Genomic DNA, 14,369 nt, shown 5'->3' with positions numbered 1-14,369 from the left:
AACAAGTTCCAAAATTAAGAACGTTCCTGCCTTTACAATAATCTCTATAACTACAGCTTGAAATTAAAATAAGGACTGTAGTAAAAAATGGCTGTTACACAAACAGCAATCTGAATGCTGAAATATGTAATATACTGCAATAATTTACTTTTCCCTAAAGCCATTAAATAAAGTGTTGTTTAAAGGTTTTTACTATCAAGAATCACCAAAATCCACGGCCACAGTACCCAAATCTCCAAAAAATGTCATGTGATGTTGCATTTAGTATTTAACATGGCTAACTACACAACTGATTTTTTAACCTTAAAGACGCTCGGTAATAACCGAGCGAAAGCGCTTGGTTTATTGTTTGCTGCTGTTTGGTGTGATTCAGATTACGTACCAATAAATGTGCTGTTCTTAACTTACTGCTTCTAACCACATTTTTGGAGATTTGGGTACTGTGGCCGTGGATTTTGGTGATTCTTGGTCTTGTGTTCAAATTTTTTGACATTCGGAGTTTATTTTTTACTATCAAGGCTTTTATGTTCAATACAGAAAAAAAAATCTTTGCCATAAATGCACACATCTGCATAAGAGAAACCACTGTCAAGGGGTGACGTGCTGCAGAGACTAGTTATATGCTATTTTTTGTGAGTTGTACAATGCATATAATAAATGACACTAACAAATAACAGGGATGACAAGCCAGCCACTCAAAAGACTACATGTTCTTAGTATCTGACCTGAAGTGAGTTTCAGTCTCAGACATTCAAACACATGCAAGAAATGCTAGCTGTTAAAACTCACTGTTCTCCAAAACATCCTTGATTCATTAAATTAGGCATATCTGCATCAATAACTACACAGACAACATTTGTACATGTCAGGGCATTCATGAGGACTAGCATCTCACTAAGGACTACTTGGAAAAATTGTTTAGGTGCTTGGTAATTCTTTCTGATTAGACTCTGAAGGAACTGATTTTACTTTTAAAGGTATTGACGTTCAAGCCCCGAAAGCTTTTTTGCTGTAATCCACTACTCCGCAACTATACCACCCAAATGCCTTGCAAAATAGACAAGAATGAGAGTGAGTATATCAATGGAATGCAAGTTTTAGTAGGTAACCAAAGACAGAGAAAGTACAGTTTTTTAAGTAAACGTACATAACAGTAGATGTTTGAATGATCACTGCTGCAGCAGCCTAAGGTATATGGGTTAGATCCAGCAAGGAAATAGTTTTCAAAGCTTCAGGGCACCTACCATGCTCCCAAAGAGTTAGTCAGCTTGAGCGGAGTTGATTAAAAGACAGATTTGGGGGCCAAGCTTAGACAACTGCAGCAGTGATCTATATGAAGAACATCCTCTGTACATTCCCTCATTCCAGGAACTTATGTGAACTCGAGCAAATGAGCGCTTTTCTGGCTGTGTACATAGATGCAAGATGTCACTGAATTTTGAAACCTGGCAACTTTGCCATCTTATTCCACTACTCAGCTGACAGTTACTCTAACTTCCCACCGACTGAATAGGAACCGCAATGGCTAGTACTGGGAAGGATGACTATTGTGATACAGAGATGGTGAGCTATTTCAGCTCATGTCTAAAAGGATGGTGAATGCCTAAAACAAAACACCGACAAGTATTTTAACAGTATAGAAGTATACAGAGTTAGTTGTATCTATGCAAATAGCCTGCCAATATCCCTACTGTCTTGGGGTACTTGTCACCAGCAAAGAATACTTCAGATTCCACATCTGATGTAGATGAAAAAACTGGATTTCAAGTCTCTGTGCTTGCAGAGTCAGAAAACATCCTAGAATTCTCTACTACCTCTGATAAGCCAAATCACTACTCTTATCACATTCCTTGCTGCTCCCATAACTGCTCACTTACTAAACTACCTTTCACGGGGCACAAAATGGCAGGTCTGTTTTTTTTTAAATGCCTTTACTGAATTATCAGTTGTGATACAGGCAAACTTGCATTTATAAAAGTAAACAAACCACAGTATCAAGTTCACATTTACAAACATTATACATTGCATATACTCTTCTACACAATATAAGCAATCCAACATAACGTGAAGTGTTCAGTTTCTGCCTTCTCTTAAATTTCATTGCTCCTCCAAAACATTTAAGTACTGTTCCCACAATGTCCATATTCTTCTATGTAATTTGCTCCTACCCTTTTCTAAAGATCCCAATTCCTGTTGTTCTATCTCTGTTACAATATTCATTATGTCAAATATGGTTGGTATAGACTTTGATTTACATTTTCTCATAACTTATTTTTTGGCAGACACCTGAACTATTACATTTCCCTCTCAAATTATTTGCTCCTAATACATTGGTTCCTGTGCCAGATTCCTCCAGTAAATTCCATCCCCTTCCTTCCTATTATCTGTACCCCTACTTTGCAGTTAGCCCTATTGGCTGAATCTCCTTTCTCTGTTCCTATACTGACTTAGTTCTTAGAATATTTTCTGATACTTCATGAATATAATCTTCTGTAGGATGACTATTATTCTTCTTAAGGATCTTCGTTCAAAATCTCACTCTCTCCTTATTTCTTGAATTTCCCTCCTGCTTCATCATCATCCCTTTCTACTTTGAAGTCTAGCTTTCAGTTTGTGTTATGTGTAAGACCCTTAAATGCATAGATCTAAATTATTGGAAAAGGTCCGAAATAATGTCATACCCACGGTTGGCTTTGTTTGATATCCCTTCAAATCAGGTAATCTTAAACCACCTTGTTTTACTGGAAGGATCAGCTCATTCTACTTGACTCTTGTCCTCTTTCACTCTCTGATATCCACAACTCCTCCTCTGGTAGATAAAAATATACCTGATCTGTATATATAAATAAAGGGACTAAAAATATTTTTACTTCTTGTATCTTGCTATCCAAGCCCACAGGCAAAAGCTTCTAGTTTCTCACCTTTTGTATTATATTTTGTTTATGGCCTCCTTCCGCATATCCTTAGTTGCCATAACAGAATCCTTTCTAACTCATACTCCTAGCTATTTCATTTTATCATGTCCCAAAAATATAGGAATTACTGAATCAATTTATGTGTAGGCACACAGTGCACAGCTATAGCCTTTGTTTTATCTTCATTAACTTGGAAATGTCTCAGAATGTTTCAGAACAGAGATGTCCTTTTTTGTCTTTCTCAGGTACAAAATATCATCATCTGCAAATACGGCCAACTTTTCTTGATTTCCATACCAATTATATCCTCAGATTTAGCGTCCCTTATTTTCTTTGCCAATGGTTCTAAATATGATGGAAATAATAAAGGGAAAGAGGACATCCCTCCATGGTTCCTCTGTTCAGACAGAACTTATTGGAGAGGAGCCCTCCCACTTTGATTTTTGCCTCCGATCTTCATATATCCTCCTACTTAACCTTATTATTGTATCGGGGGATGAAATGCTTCTACTGCCCTACTCATAAAATCCCAGCTTACTCTACTGAATGCTTTCCCTGCATCAAGACCCACCAATAACAGTGGTATGTTCTTACATTCTACTTCCCTCTGGATAACCATTTTCTATTAATGTTGTTAAATGTTTGCCTCCCCTCCACAAAACCTCAATGAACCATACCTATCAATTTCAGCATAACTTTTCCATTGTTGTAACCATTATAGACATTAGCACTTTATAATCATGGCTTAAAACTGAAATCAGCCTACACAAAGCTGGATCTGATGGTCTTTACCGTCATTAGGTATTACAGTCTCCACAGCCTTTCCCAGGGTGTCAGTGCTTCCCCTCCTTCTTTTTAACAGTATTTCAAAACTCTCCTGATCATTATCACTTTCTTCCCTTCTAGCTTTCAAACTTCCACTGGAATACAATGTATTCCTAGAGCCTTTCCTGCAGATTGGTTATACATCACTGTTTTTACTCATCTCCTTCTATGTTATCTGTTAATTGTTGAAACCCATTTGCCTTTAACTTTGGTATATTTAAGTCTTCCATAAATTTTTCCATTTGTACTTTTTCTTGATTTCCCCATGTCTCTGCTTTATACAAATTTTCATAAAAAATTCTGAAATATCTCTAATGCACCTGCAGGATCTCTGGTTATTTTTCTTGTTATGGGCTCCCTAATTTTAGCAACAACCATTTCTACTTTATGTTGCCTAAGTCAGTGTGCTAAAGTTATTGTGCTCTGGAGTTATTATATATATATATATATATATATATATATATATATATACACACACACACAAACAGTTGCTTAACAGCAATATTCTAAATTCATGCAAATCATTCAAGTACTCCCTTATGTTCTCTTTCGCACTCTGCAGTTGTGCCTCTTGTTCTGTGAGATTCTCCTTGTTCTGCAATACTTTAACCTTTGTCGGACTCTCTAGTTAATTCTGATTTATTCTTAATGATCTTTCTTTTCTTATATTTCTACCCTATTTTTTTAAACTTCACTTTCATTTTATCCCACTCACTAGCTATAACTTCTGGAATATTTTCTGTTTTCCCTAACAACTCCCAAATAATTTCCACTAACCATGCCTTAAATTCCTTTCTTTTTAACAACCAGGTGGGGAAGACCAGTATCTAATTTTTACTTCATTAACCTGCATTTCTTAGTTATTATTGGCACATGATCTGAAATAATTATTGGATGTGTGTAAAAGCTCTCAATTAAAAGCACATGTTCCTGTGAAATATAACTTCTTTTTGGTCTAGCTCAGTTATTGTACCTTGAAGAATAATATGTACATTTTCTCTGAGTTCCAAATACTGAATTCACATCTTCCATACCAAACGTTATCATAAATTTCTTCAAAAATCTATCCTCTTTTGTTATATTTTCCCTTCTAGCCCCCCCCGATACATCCTCGTTTTGCAAGTCAAATTCCACTCCCCACCTGTATGTAATATTCTCTGCTAAAATCAAATTATTTCCCCCAAAATTTCATAAGCTCCATAACTGCAGTTTTAGGTGGAATATAAATACATGCCAGTATAATTCTCATGCCTTGCCAGTATCACCTTAGTACCATAAATATAGAATTATCTTTTTTTCCCTCTTCTATCACTACTGGACCTCTCCTAGCAATTTTTATAAATATTCCCCTTTAGTTTGTCCCTGATATTCCACTGTATAGCCATACAGAAATCCTTTCTTTTCAAATTCACATGCTCATTTCTTTCCAAGTGTGTTTCCTGTAAAATTGCTATCTATTTGCACTCTGCATTTCTCAATATAATTAAATGTTTTCCTTTTTGTCTATACCTGTGAGACTATTAACATTCCAAGATAATACGGCAAGTGTTCTCATTATAATAAGAAGTAATTATTCCCACTATTTTTATGCAAAAGCTTTTTAAATGTCTTATTTCCAACTTCTGTGATACATGCACCCACTAATGTTTAGCAGGTTGATCGTTTATATATAAACTATTACATATACACATACACACACATCCATAACCTGCTACCTTAATAGAAACACATAAAATATGTAGATATTCAATTAATGAAGTTTAACACTCCTGATAAGTACAACTGTTGCAAATAGATAAAACCTGTGTTTGCAGCTGTCTAACCTAAAGTTAAGGTTATCTGTGCTGAAATGCATGTTACTATCTGTGCTTCTACTTCCACTAATTGGTGTCTTTTCTGTTTTTATCTTTATTCCCCTCCCAAATATGAGAAACAACTTGTATTCTTTTCAAAAAACATTAACTTCTAATCTTGAAGAAACCAGTACTTTGGCTTTTTTTATTGCCCTATAATCAGCTTGTGTCTATGGAAACACAGACAAAACATGTAGCCCTCAGTTGCAGGTTTCTGCATGTCTTTAGTAGGATTTATTGCTAAAGGAAAACTTTTCATTACATTCAATGTTCTCTTGTTTCCAGTTAGAACTTGTTATTAGAATAAACCAACAGCCTTAATCCAGCCATTCACTTATGCAAAAGTAAGAATAAACATGTGTGTTTTATATATATTATGATCTGTGTACTTTTTCATTCCATCTCCCACCTCAACAACCCAAGATTACAGCCTATTAACTTAAACGTATATTTGTCTAGCCTTTTTTCTCTTTTTGCATTATAAAGTACACATTTCTTAATAAAAAGGTTCAAAAGAAAGAAGTAAGAGACTTAAGTACCATTATCATATACAATAATAACTGAAATTGCTTTACTACATGACATGCAATTTATACTGTTACTTTATTTTACTGGGCATTTGTTTATCAGAAAATCTGACTGGGCCAAGTGTGCCCATTTTCAGTGGAGGCCCAGGTAGAAAAACTCCAGTTAACACACCGTACAACATAAAATTCAAACAGGCAAATGGTTATATACAATGCAGCGTCATGCAAAATGCAAGTAGTTTCATACATGTAAAAGGCAGCAGTCATTAATTTGTATTATAAAAGTGTGCAATGTGCTGAGGCAGACATAATACATTGTTTTGAAAGTTCACTTGGAATTTTTACAATCTGCAAAGAAAATAGTAGTTAATATGGTGTAGGGGGAAAGTGAGTGGGGGAGATGGAGGAATTTGTATACATAGTTTCAGCTCAGGTTAGAGCTAGAGAATATCCATGACTTAGAAATTTCTTCAAGGAATGTTTGAATGTAAGGAGGTTGGGATTATTCCAGAAAAACAGAGGTAAAGAGTTCCATGTTTTAGCTACAGTGTAGAAGTACAGAGCATATGACCTGGGGATCTAGTGGATTTATAGAATGAAAGGAGTGAGTGATCTTTAAAAGGCTCAGTGTAGGACATGAGGCTGGTTTGTAGATGATGCTGTGGGCAGTTATGAGTTGAAGGTGGGACAGGTGGTGGGGATGTTCAAGCCAAATGAGTAACTGCAAGGGTTATGCAATGATGGTAGCATTTTTTTGCTTCTGTAGCAAACTTGGCAAATTTGTTAAAATACATTTGGGGTTTTACTTTTAGAAATGCTTGCAGGTTACTTAGAATTGGAGTCCTATATAGGAGTGAGAATAGGTGTGAGCCAGAGTAGTTTCGGTAGAAGTGCTCAGAAAGTGTTTCTTCCTGGACAGCATGCCAACTTTATTATTTATTTTTCTATTATTATTTTATTTATGTTTTCATGTTACTTCATTGCTGCAGTAGCTTATGGGTTGTATACTGCCAAGGATTTAGCATCTTCTCAAAGCTCCAACCCCCTCCCACACAGTCACTCTGGATGCCTATAGTGTGATCCCTTTTGGAGGGAACAAATAAGAAAAATGGGATCTAATCCAAAGCAAACTGCAACTAATATAAAACTAGCCATAACAACAACCACAACAATAAAGTTGTAACCAACACCAACTATGTACAAAAAGGGGAATGGTGGGCTGAAGTGGCTACTGCAGCAGTGAAGAATTTGAAAATTTATTGCTATAGGTAAGTTGATCTTACACAGCCGTATGATGTTAATCATTCTCATTGCTGCAGTAGCCTATGGATAGATTACCAAAGCTTACCAAACCTGGGTCGAGGAAGGATAAGAGTCCAGTGGCCCCTGGAGGGTGGTCACTGCTCTGGACCTAGAGAAGAAATCCAGTGTGTAGTGCTTTGTAAACATATAGATAGTGGACCAAGTTGCTGCCTCTAGAATGAATGATTATAGAGTTCACTCCTTTACAATTTGTTATCAAGAAAGAAGCACATACCTGGTAGAATGAGCACTAACACTGCTTGGAATGGTTTTACCATGGTGGAAAAATGCTAAAGAAAGTAGCTTGAAAGCAGGATATGGTTCATAAAGGACAGTGACCCTTAGATTCTGTGTGAAAGTTCTAAAGTTTTTGTATTAAATCCCTTCAAATCTTCCAAATAAGTCACCCTGAGACAGTGTTCATTTAAAAAAGCTTTACTTGAATTAGTTCTTTTGTTTTATAGACTTTGTCTGATGTTTTTCAGCCAACCAGTTTCCAAAGCTTCAAGGCACCTTCCAAGCTCCCAAAACTGCCAGGCAACTTGAGCTGATCTGACCAAAAGATTAGTTTGGTTGCCAAGACCTTTACAGCTTTCCTGCCAGCAAGGAGAGGGACGCTGAGACCTAAAAAGGACAATGCTAGGAAGTACACAAAAAGCAAACAACCACACCCTAGCATAAACAACACACCAAAAAGTAAGGAGGGAGGGAAGGAGAGAGTGACTACTGCAGCAGTGATCACTTGAACATCTACTGTTATAGTAAGATGGCTTACACAACTGTACTACGTTCATCATACTGATCACTGCTGCAGTTACCTTAGCTATATGGGTAGATTACCTTAGCTCACTACTTTTTGAAGGAAAAAGGAGAAGAGCTCAGGAATCCCTGCAAAATGAACCTTGTAAAGCCTGATCTAGACCTAGAGAAGGAATCAAGCCAATAGCACTTTGCAAAAGTGCACACAGAGGAACAAGTTACAGATTTTAGAATACTTCTGAATCCAGCCTTTTCAAAATGCAAAAGATGAAGTCAAGGCCCTGATACAGTGGACCTTGACCCTGCCTAGAAAAATGTTGTTGTGATGACTATAAAAAAGGTAAGCATTTGAAATGTCAGTACCCTCTAGTGAGAGTCTCAAAATGAGGAGACTGAATGGGCAAATGATCTATATGACTTGTATATACCAAATGCAAGAAGTCACCTTTTTGGAACTGCTCCTTTTCTCCGAGGTATGGCAATCTTGTAGTTGTTAAACAAGTTTAATTGAAGGGAAGGGGCTTACCTTGCCCCCCCACACACACATAGACGTTTTAATGAGAAGAGCAAGTTTTGAGATTTGCTCTTCTCCTTTTTTCTGTCTTTTTTAATTTCAGATTTTCGAGTGCTGACATTTCAATAGGGAGTCATAAAAAAAAGGTAATAACCTTACACAGCCATTTGGATATAGTCTGTATTGACACAGGTCACAAGTTGTCCCTTCTTACATTCACAAAAAAAGAAAAGTACAGGATCTGAAGATCTGAAAGATTTGGTTCTGTTAAGACAGTACCCGAGATGTCAGTGGAAATCCACAGTATGGAGACCCCCCTCCTCTCTCACTCATTTTTAAGTAAATAAAATAGGAGAAATGGATAATTTTGCTTAAAGTAAAATCAGATACCACTTTAGGCATAAAGGAATTAGTTCACAGAGAAACCCTGTCTCAGTCGAAAATGAGATAGGACTGACTCACCATAAGGGATTGCAACTCAGATACTCTTTACGTGGAGAACATAGCAATCAGTAAATTTGCTTTCCGTGTTAATAACCTCAAGTTAGGTGGATAAACTGGTTCAAATGAAGCAAGTGTTAGCGTCTAAATTAAGATCCCAAGAAGGGGCCACTGGTTTTCCTGGAGGCCTCTTATGTAAATCCCCTTCAAAAATGTCTTGATATTAGAATGCATTCAAAAAAGAAGATATGTGGACAGACATGCTGAAATAGCCAAAAAATAAACCTTGATTGAGAAGTAAGAAAGGCCACAGGATAGTTACTCACACAAAAAACTGTAAAACCAGCGAAACACTAGTACTGAATGGGTGCTGGTTATGTTGCATGCACCAGCTGGAAATCCTTTTCCATTTGCCAAGATATAATTTTCTAGTAACATGCTTTCTTGTTTCCATTAATACCTGTAGCACACCCTCAGTAAACAAGTGCCTAAAAGGAAGTAAGATCCTATCATCCATGCAATCAGTTGAAGTTGATTGGAGTGAAGATGACTGGGGTCTGGTGTATCAAATACCCCAGATCCAGTGTGATTAGATCCATTCTGTGAGGAAACTTGTGGTGACTGCCCCTGGCCATTTTCAGAATAAGGGAGAACAACTGTTGCCTGAGCCAGAAGGAAGTCAACACAATGATCTTGGGGAAATTCCTTCGGAATCTTCAGAAGTACCATAGATATTAGTGGAAAAGCATACAGGAACATTCCTGTCCAAGGAAAGGAAAAGGCATTTGTCTTCCAGGTCTTCCCGCATGGAGTCCTAGAGCACAATCTTGCCAGATGAAAGTTCGGAGAGGAGGCAAAAAAGCCTACTTGAGGAATTCACCACAGGTAGACCAAGTTTTGGAAGACTCTTGATTTTGTTTTCATTTGTGAGGATCTGCCTTTGCATTGCTCAGCTTGTCTGCTGCACAATTTTGCTTTGACTGGATGGAGAATACCTGTAGAGTGAGATTGTGCTGTGAATATCCCAAACCAACATGGCTAGTCTGCAAAGGAGTTAAGACTTGTTCCCTCTCGCATGCTGATGTATCACACGGCTGTGGTATTGTCTGTAACAACTTGAACAGGTCCAGGGGACAAAAGATGATTCATATAGTTGAGTGCCTTGATCAGGGCAAGCATCAATTTTATATTTTTGTGCTTGTATCTGTCTTTGGTATATTACAAACATTGCACTTTCATCCTTGCTAAAACTGCTCCTAAAGCAAAGTCCATGACATCTGTGGTTACGGACTGCTTTGGAACAGGGAGGAAAAAGAGAAAAGCTCGGTTTGGGGAAATTTGCTTTCTCAAAGTGACTTCTCATTTGAAAAGACAAAAGATGTTGGGAGGTGAGACCAAATAAACTTCAGATACCATTTTATTTTTTTCATGTGGAGTCTTGCCAGTGGTATAATAAGAATCACAGATGCCATGAGACCCAAAATCCTGAGATATTCCCTTGGAGTAAACAAAGGCTTAGTGAAAAACTTAGAAACAGATCTAGATACAGATCTATTTTTCTTGTGGAAGAAAAGCTCTTTTAACTAAGATGTCTAACAGACATTCAAGGAACACAATCCTGTGCGATGGAGTCAAAAAACACTTTTGAATGTTTTCTTTGAAACCCATCTTGTGTAACAGATCTCTTACACAAGTGAGAGATTCCTGATGCTTTGAAAAAGACCCTGCAAAGGTAAGCAAGTAATCTAAATATGGCAAAATGTGCATGTCCTGTAGCCTGCAATGAGCTATAACTGGAGACAGAGACTTTGTGAATACTCTTGGTGCAGTGGATAGTCCAAAGGGTAAAGCAGATAGCTAAGAATGTGATCCAGATATACAAAACCTTAAGAAAAGCATGAAGTCTGGATGATGAGAATGTGATAAGCATCTTTTAAGTCTAGTGTTACCAGGAAACATGACTAAGGATGAAGAGGTAACAAGTTGTGAAGTGGCATCATTTTGAACTTGGGCACTATCACAAACAAGTTTAGGAATGAGACAGAACTGGTCTCCAAGCATTTTCCTTCTTTGGCATTAAAAACATCCTTGAATAAAAGTGAAGATTTAGATTTTCTGGAAGGGAAAAGGAATTGCCAGGATTTGGTGGGGAGGACAAAGCCCCTTAAATAATCATACTGACTCATTGGACTATCCTTGTTTTTTGGGGGAGAGGGATTCTGCATTATTTTGGAACACTCTGCCATTTCTTCCCAAACATCTGTTTTCCTGCATTTTGGCAAGACTATTTAATTTTGGGGTTTTTTTGTCAAATTTAGATGAAATGTTACAGAATCACATAGAAAATATGGAAAAGGAGAGATGAAACTCACATAGATTTCCTGTATTAACTACTCCTTTCATCTCACTTTTTTGATAACATCTGCAACAGAGCAAAGGAAAAAGAAACAACTAAATTTCTAACCAAAGGAGAATTTCAGATCTCATTTTCACATCCGTGGGCGGTTCTGAGAATGCAACCAGGAAACCTCTTCAAAACAGTACCAGTAGCAGCAAAAGACTTCCAATATGGCTTTATACTGATCAACAGTTTAATTTCAGCTCTCCCAGTGTGAAAAAAGAAACAGAGATAGTGGCTAGTAAATCTCCCAGTTTTAGTAAAACTCACTTACTGAATAGTAAGTGCACTGCCTGGAAGCAAGCAAAGAAGAACCTTATAAAACCTGAAAGAAAATCAACTAGAAAAAGTAAAGAGAAACCACTGACCAGGAAGAATCCTGCTGCTTTTCAGCAAAAAGCAGTTCAGGCTCCAGCTTTGGTACAAGAGATGGCCTCTAGTAAGTTAGAGGAAAAAGATAAATGAAATGTACTCAGAGCTGATCAAAATAAATGAAACATTGTAGTAGTATATCAACTCAAATAACAAAAGGCTGAAGAAATGGCAGAAGCTTTAAACAGCTATTTAAATGAACTGCAGAAATCAGAGGCTAAAATAAAGAACAGGCTGGCTAAGTATGAAACTTCTTAAGTAGATTGGTTGAAAAAAATGTAGAGTCAGAGGTGGTGGTGCTGTGGTAGCGTTGTCGCCTCACAGTAAGACGCTGTCCGGTTCGATTCTCAGCTAGAGAGTCTTCTGCGTGGAGACATGTGTGAATGGGCATACCTTCGTTGAAGGTTGTGCATCAGGCCTGGCAAGCCGGTACGTAAAACTCAACTGCCAATCATTAGCAGACCGGAGTTCCGCTGTGGCGACCCCTAACTGGGAAAAGCCGAAAGACACAAACAGAGTTAGAGGATAGAAGCACACAAGGTAAACTTAAGGATGTTCATCATGTTACCCTGCTGCAGTCATCACACTTGGGGGTTATCCTGTCATCAGGCGGTCCCGCAGTCGGCCGGATTTCCAAAGTCTTGTTCCGACGTTGGTTGCTGTCGCCTCATCCCTGACGTCAGTGTGCCAGGGGTACATATATTGCAACCGACGCCATTTTCTTCAGTCTTTCTTGCCGCGCGGTGCCCGAAGCAGAAGCAGTTCACAAGTGCCGGTCGGCCAACTCCTGAGATTTTCGAATTCGAATTTCAGACTACTTCAACCACAAAAAATTCAAAACTTGCTTCGCTACAAGTTAAAGTATGTTTATAAAGAGAATTGTTTACGCACGCTGTTCTAATGTCATATAAGTGCTCATAAATTCTTTGTTTAATTCTCCTTTCACTTTTACTTTTACAGCACCTGTTTTAAAATTAAGATCAGCTAAATTATAGATTTTATGGTTTTAAATATTATTTATTCAACACCATGAATTGGGTTGCAACTACCACTTTTCACCAGTAGAGTGTAGCATGGTGTTACTCAAAACAAACATTTTATTAAGATATATTAACTAAATATTTTACTAGATATATTTATTTAGAATTGTAATAATATTTTAGTTTTTTCAAGTGATTTCAGTTAAGTGGTTTTAATATAGGATATTTTATATTCCATCTATTCTGCACAAGAAGTTTTTAAAGCCTGTAATTCATATTCATATTTCTTGAAAGTGTTGACAATGTATAAACCTGACGAAATTGCCTGTTTAATTAATTAATTTTTAGTACCCATTGGTTGATTTGAATTAATTGAATTATATTGTATGTATTTAAGTACTAAATTTGTTGTGTGTGTGTGTATGTATTATCTGATGAAGGTTCGACGAAACGTTGAGGTTTCAATAACTGCATACTGGTTGTTGTTGCTGTTCACATAGTGTTATAGCCTATTAAACTGTTGTACCCACGCTGAGGACCTAGTGCTTTTGTTCTTTGATTATTTGTTGAACACCCCTGGGGCAGCAGAAAGGCCAAAGGGCAAAGCACACAACTGAAAATGCCAGGAAGCAACAGAGAAATTCAAAAATCTTCTGAAAAGAGGATGGATTGAAATATGGAAATAAGCATCCTTGGGGTCCAGTGACACCAGAAAGGCATGAGGGAAGCAAGAGAACAAAAAAGGGACTGAAGGGACAACATCCGAAAGGAAGGCCCCTTCAAAAAGGTGTTTAGATAGTAGAGGTCTAGAATAGGTCTCAAAGTACCTTCTTTTCTAGGCACTGAAACATTTTTGAATAAAACGCTTTCTCCCTTTGGGACACAGGCACCTCTTGAATAGTACCCTGAGACAAGAGGTCTCAAAGAACCTCTGGGAAAAAAGGAAGTTGTTCCCACAGAGGCTGAGGAAAGCTCATAAAAGGAGGATGGGAAATCCAGACCATGAAGTACCCTTGCCAAATGACTGACAGAACCCAAGAATCCTGGGTGATTCAAAGCCAAACAGGAAGAGAAAGAGAAAGAGAAAGGCGAAGAGAAAGAGGAATGTGGCTGGGAATGGGTGGATAGTCAAACAGCACCTGGTTTGTCAGTAAAGGAAGGCTTAAGAATCCCTGCGGTCCAAGTGGCCTTAGCAGGAGGAGTCTGTTTACTACCCTTTTTACCTTTAAAAGGAGGACAAGACTGCCTACAAACAAATGCTTGCTTAGAAGGACAAAAAGACATGCTTAAGCTCCTGTAAAGCCTTCCCCTTGTCCTGAACAGACTTAAATAAACCAGCAACCACTTCACCAAACAAAAGAGTATTATCCAGAGGAGCATCCATCAACTTAGCTTTAATATCACTGAGCAAAGATTGAAGCCAAAGCCATGAATATCTCCACGGAACTGAACCAGAAGCAGCAGCCCTAGAAGAAGCATCTAC

The sequence above is a fragment of the Protopterus annectens genome, chromosome 2.part0, assembly GCF_019279795.1.
Source record: "Protopterus annectens isolate FY-2018-M chromosome 2.part0, PAN1.0, whole genome shotgun sequence".
In the NCBI taxonomy this organism is placed as follows: Eukaryota; Metazoa; Chordata; order Ceratodontiformes; family Protopteridae; genus Protopterus; species Protopterus annectens.
The sequence above is the reverse complement of the archived record's forward strand: the minus strand, read 5'-3'. Positions refer to the sequence as shown.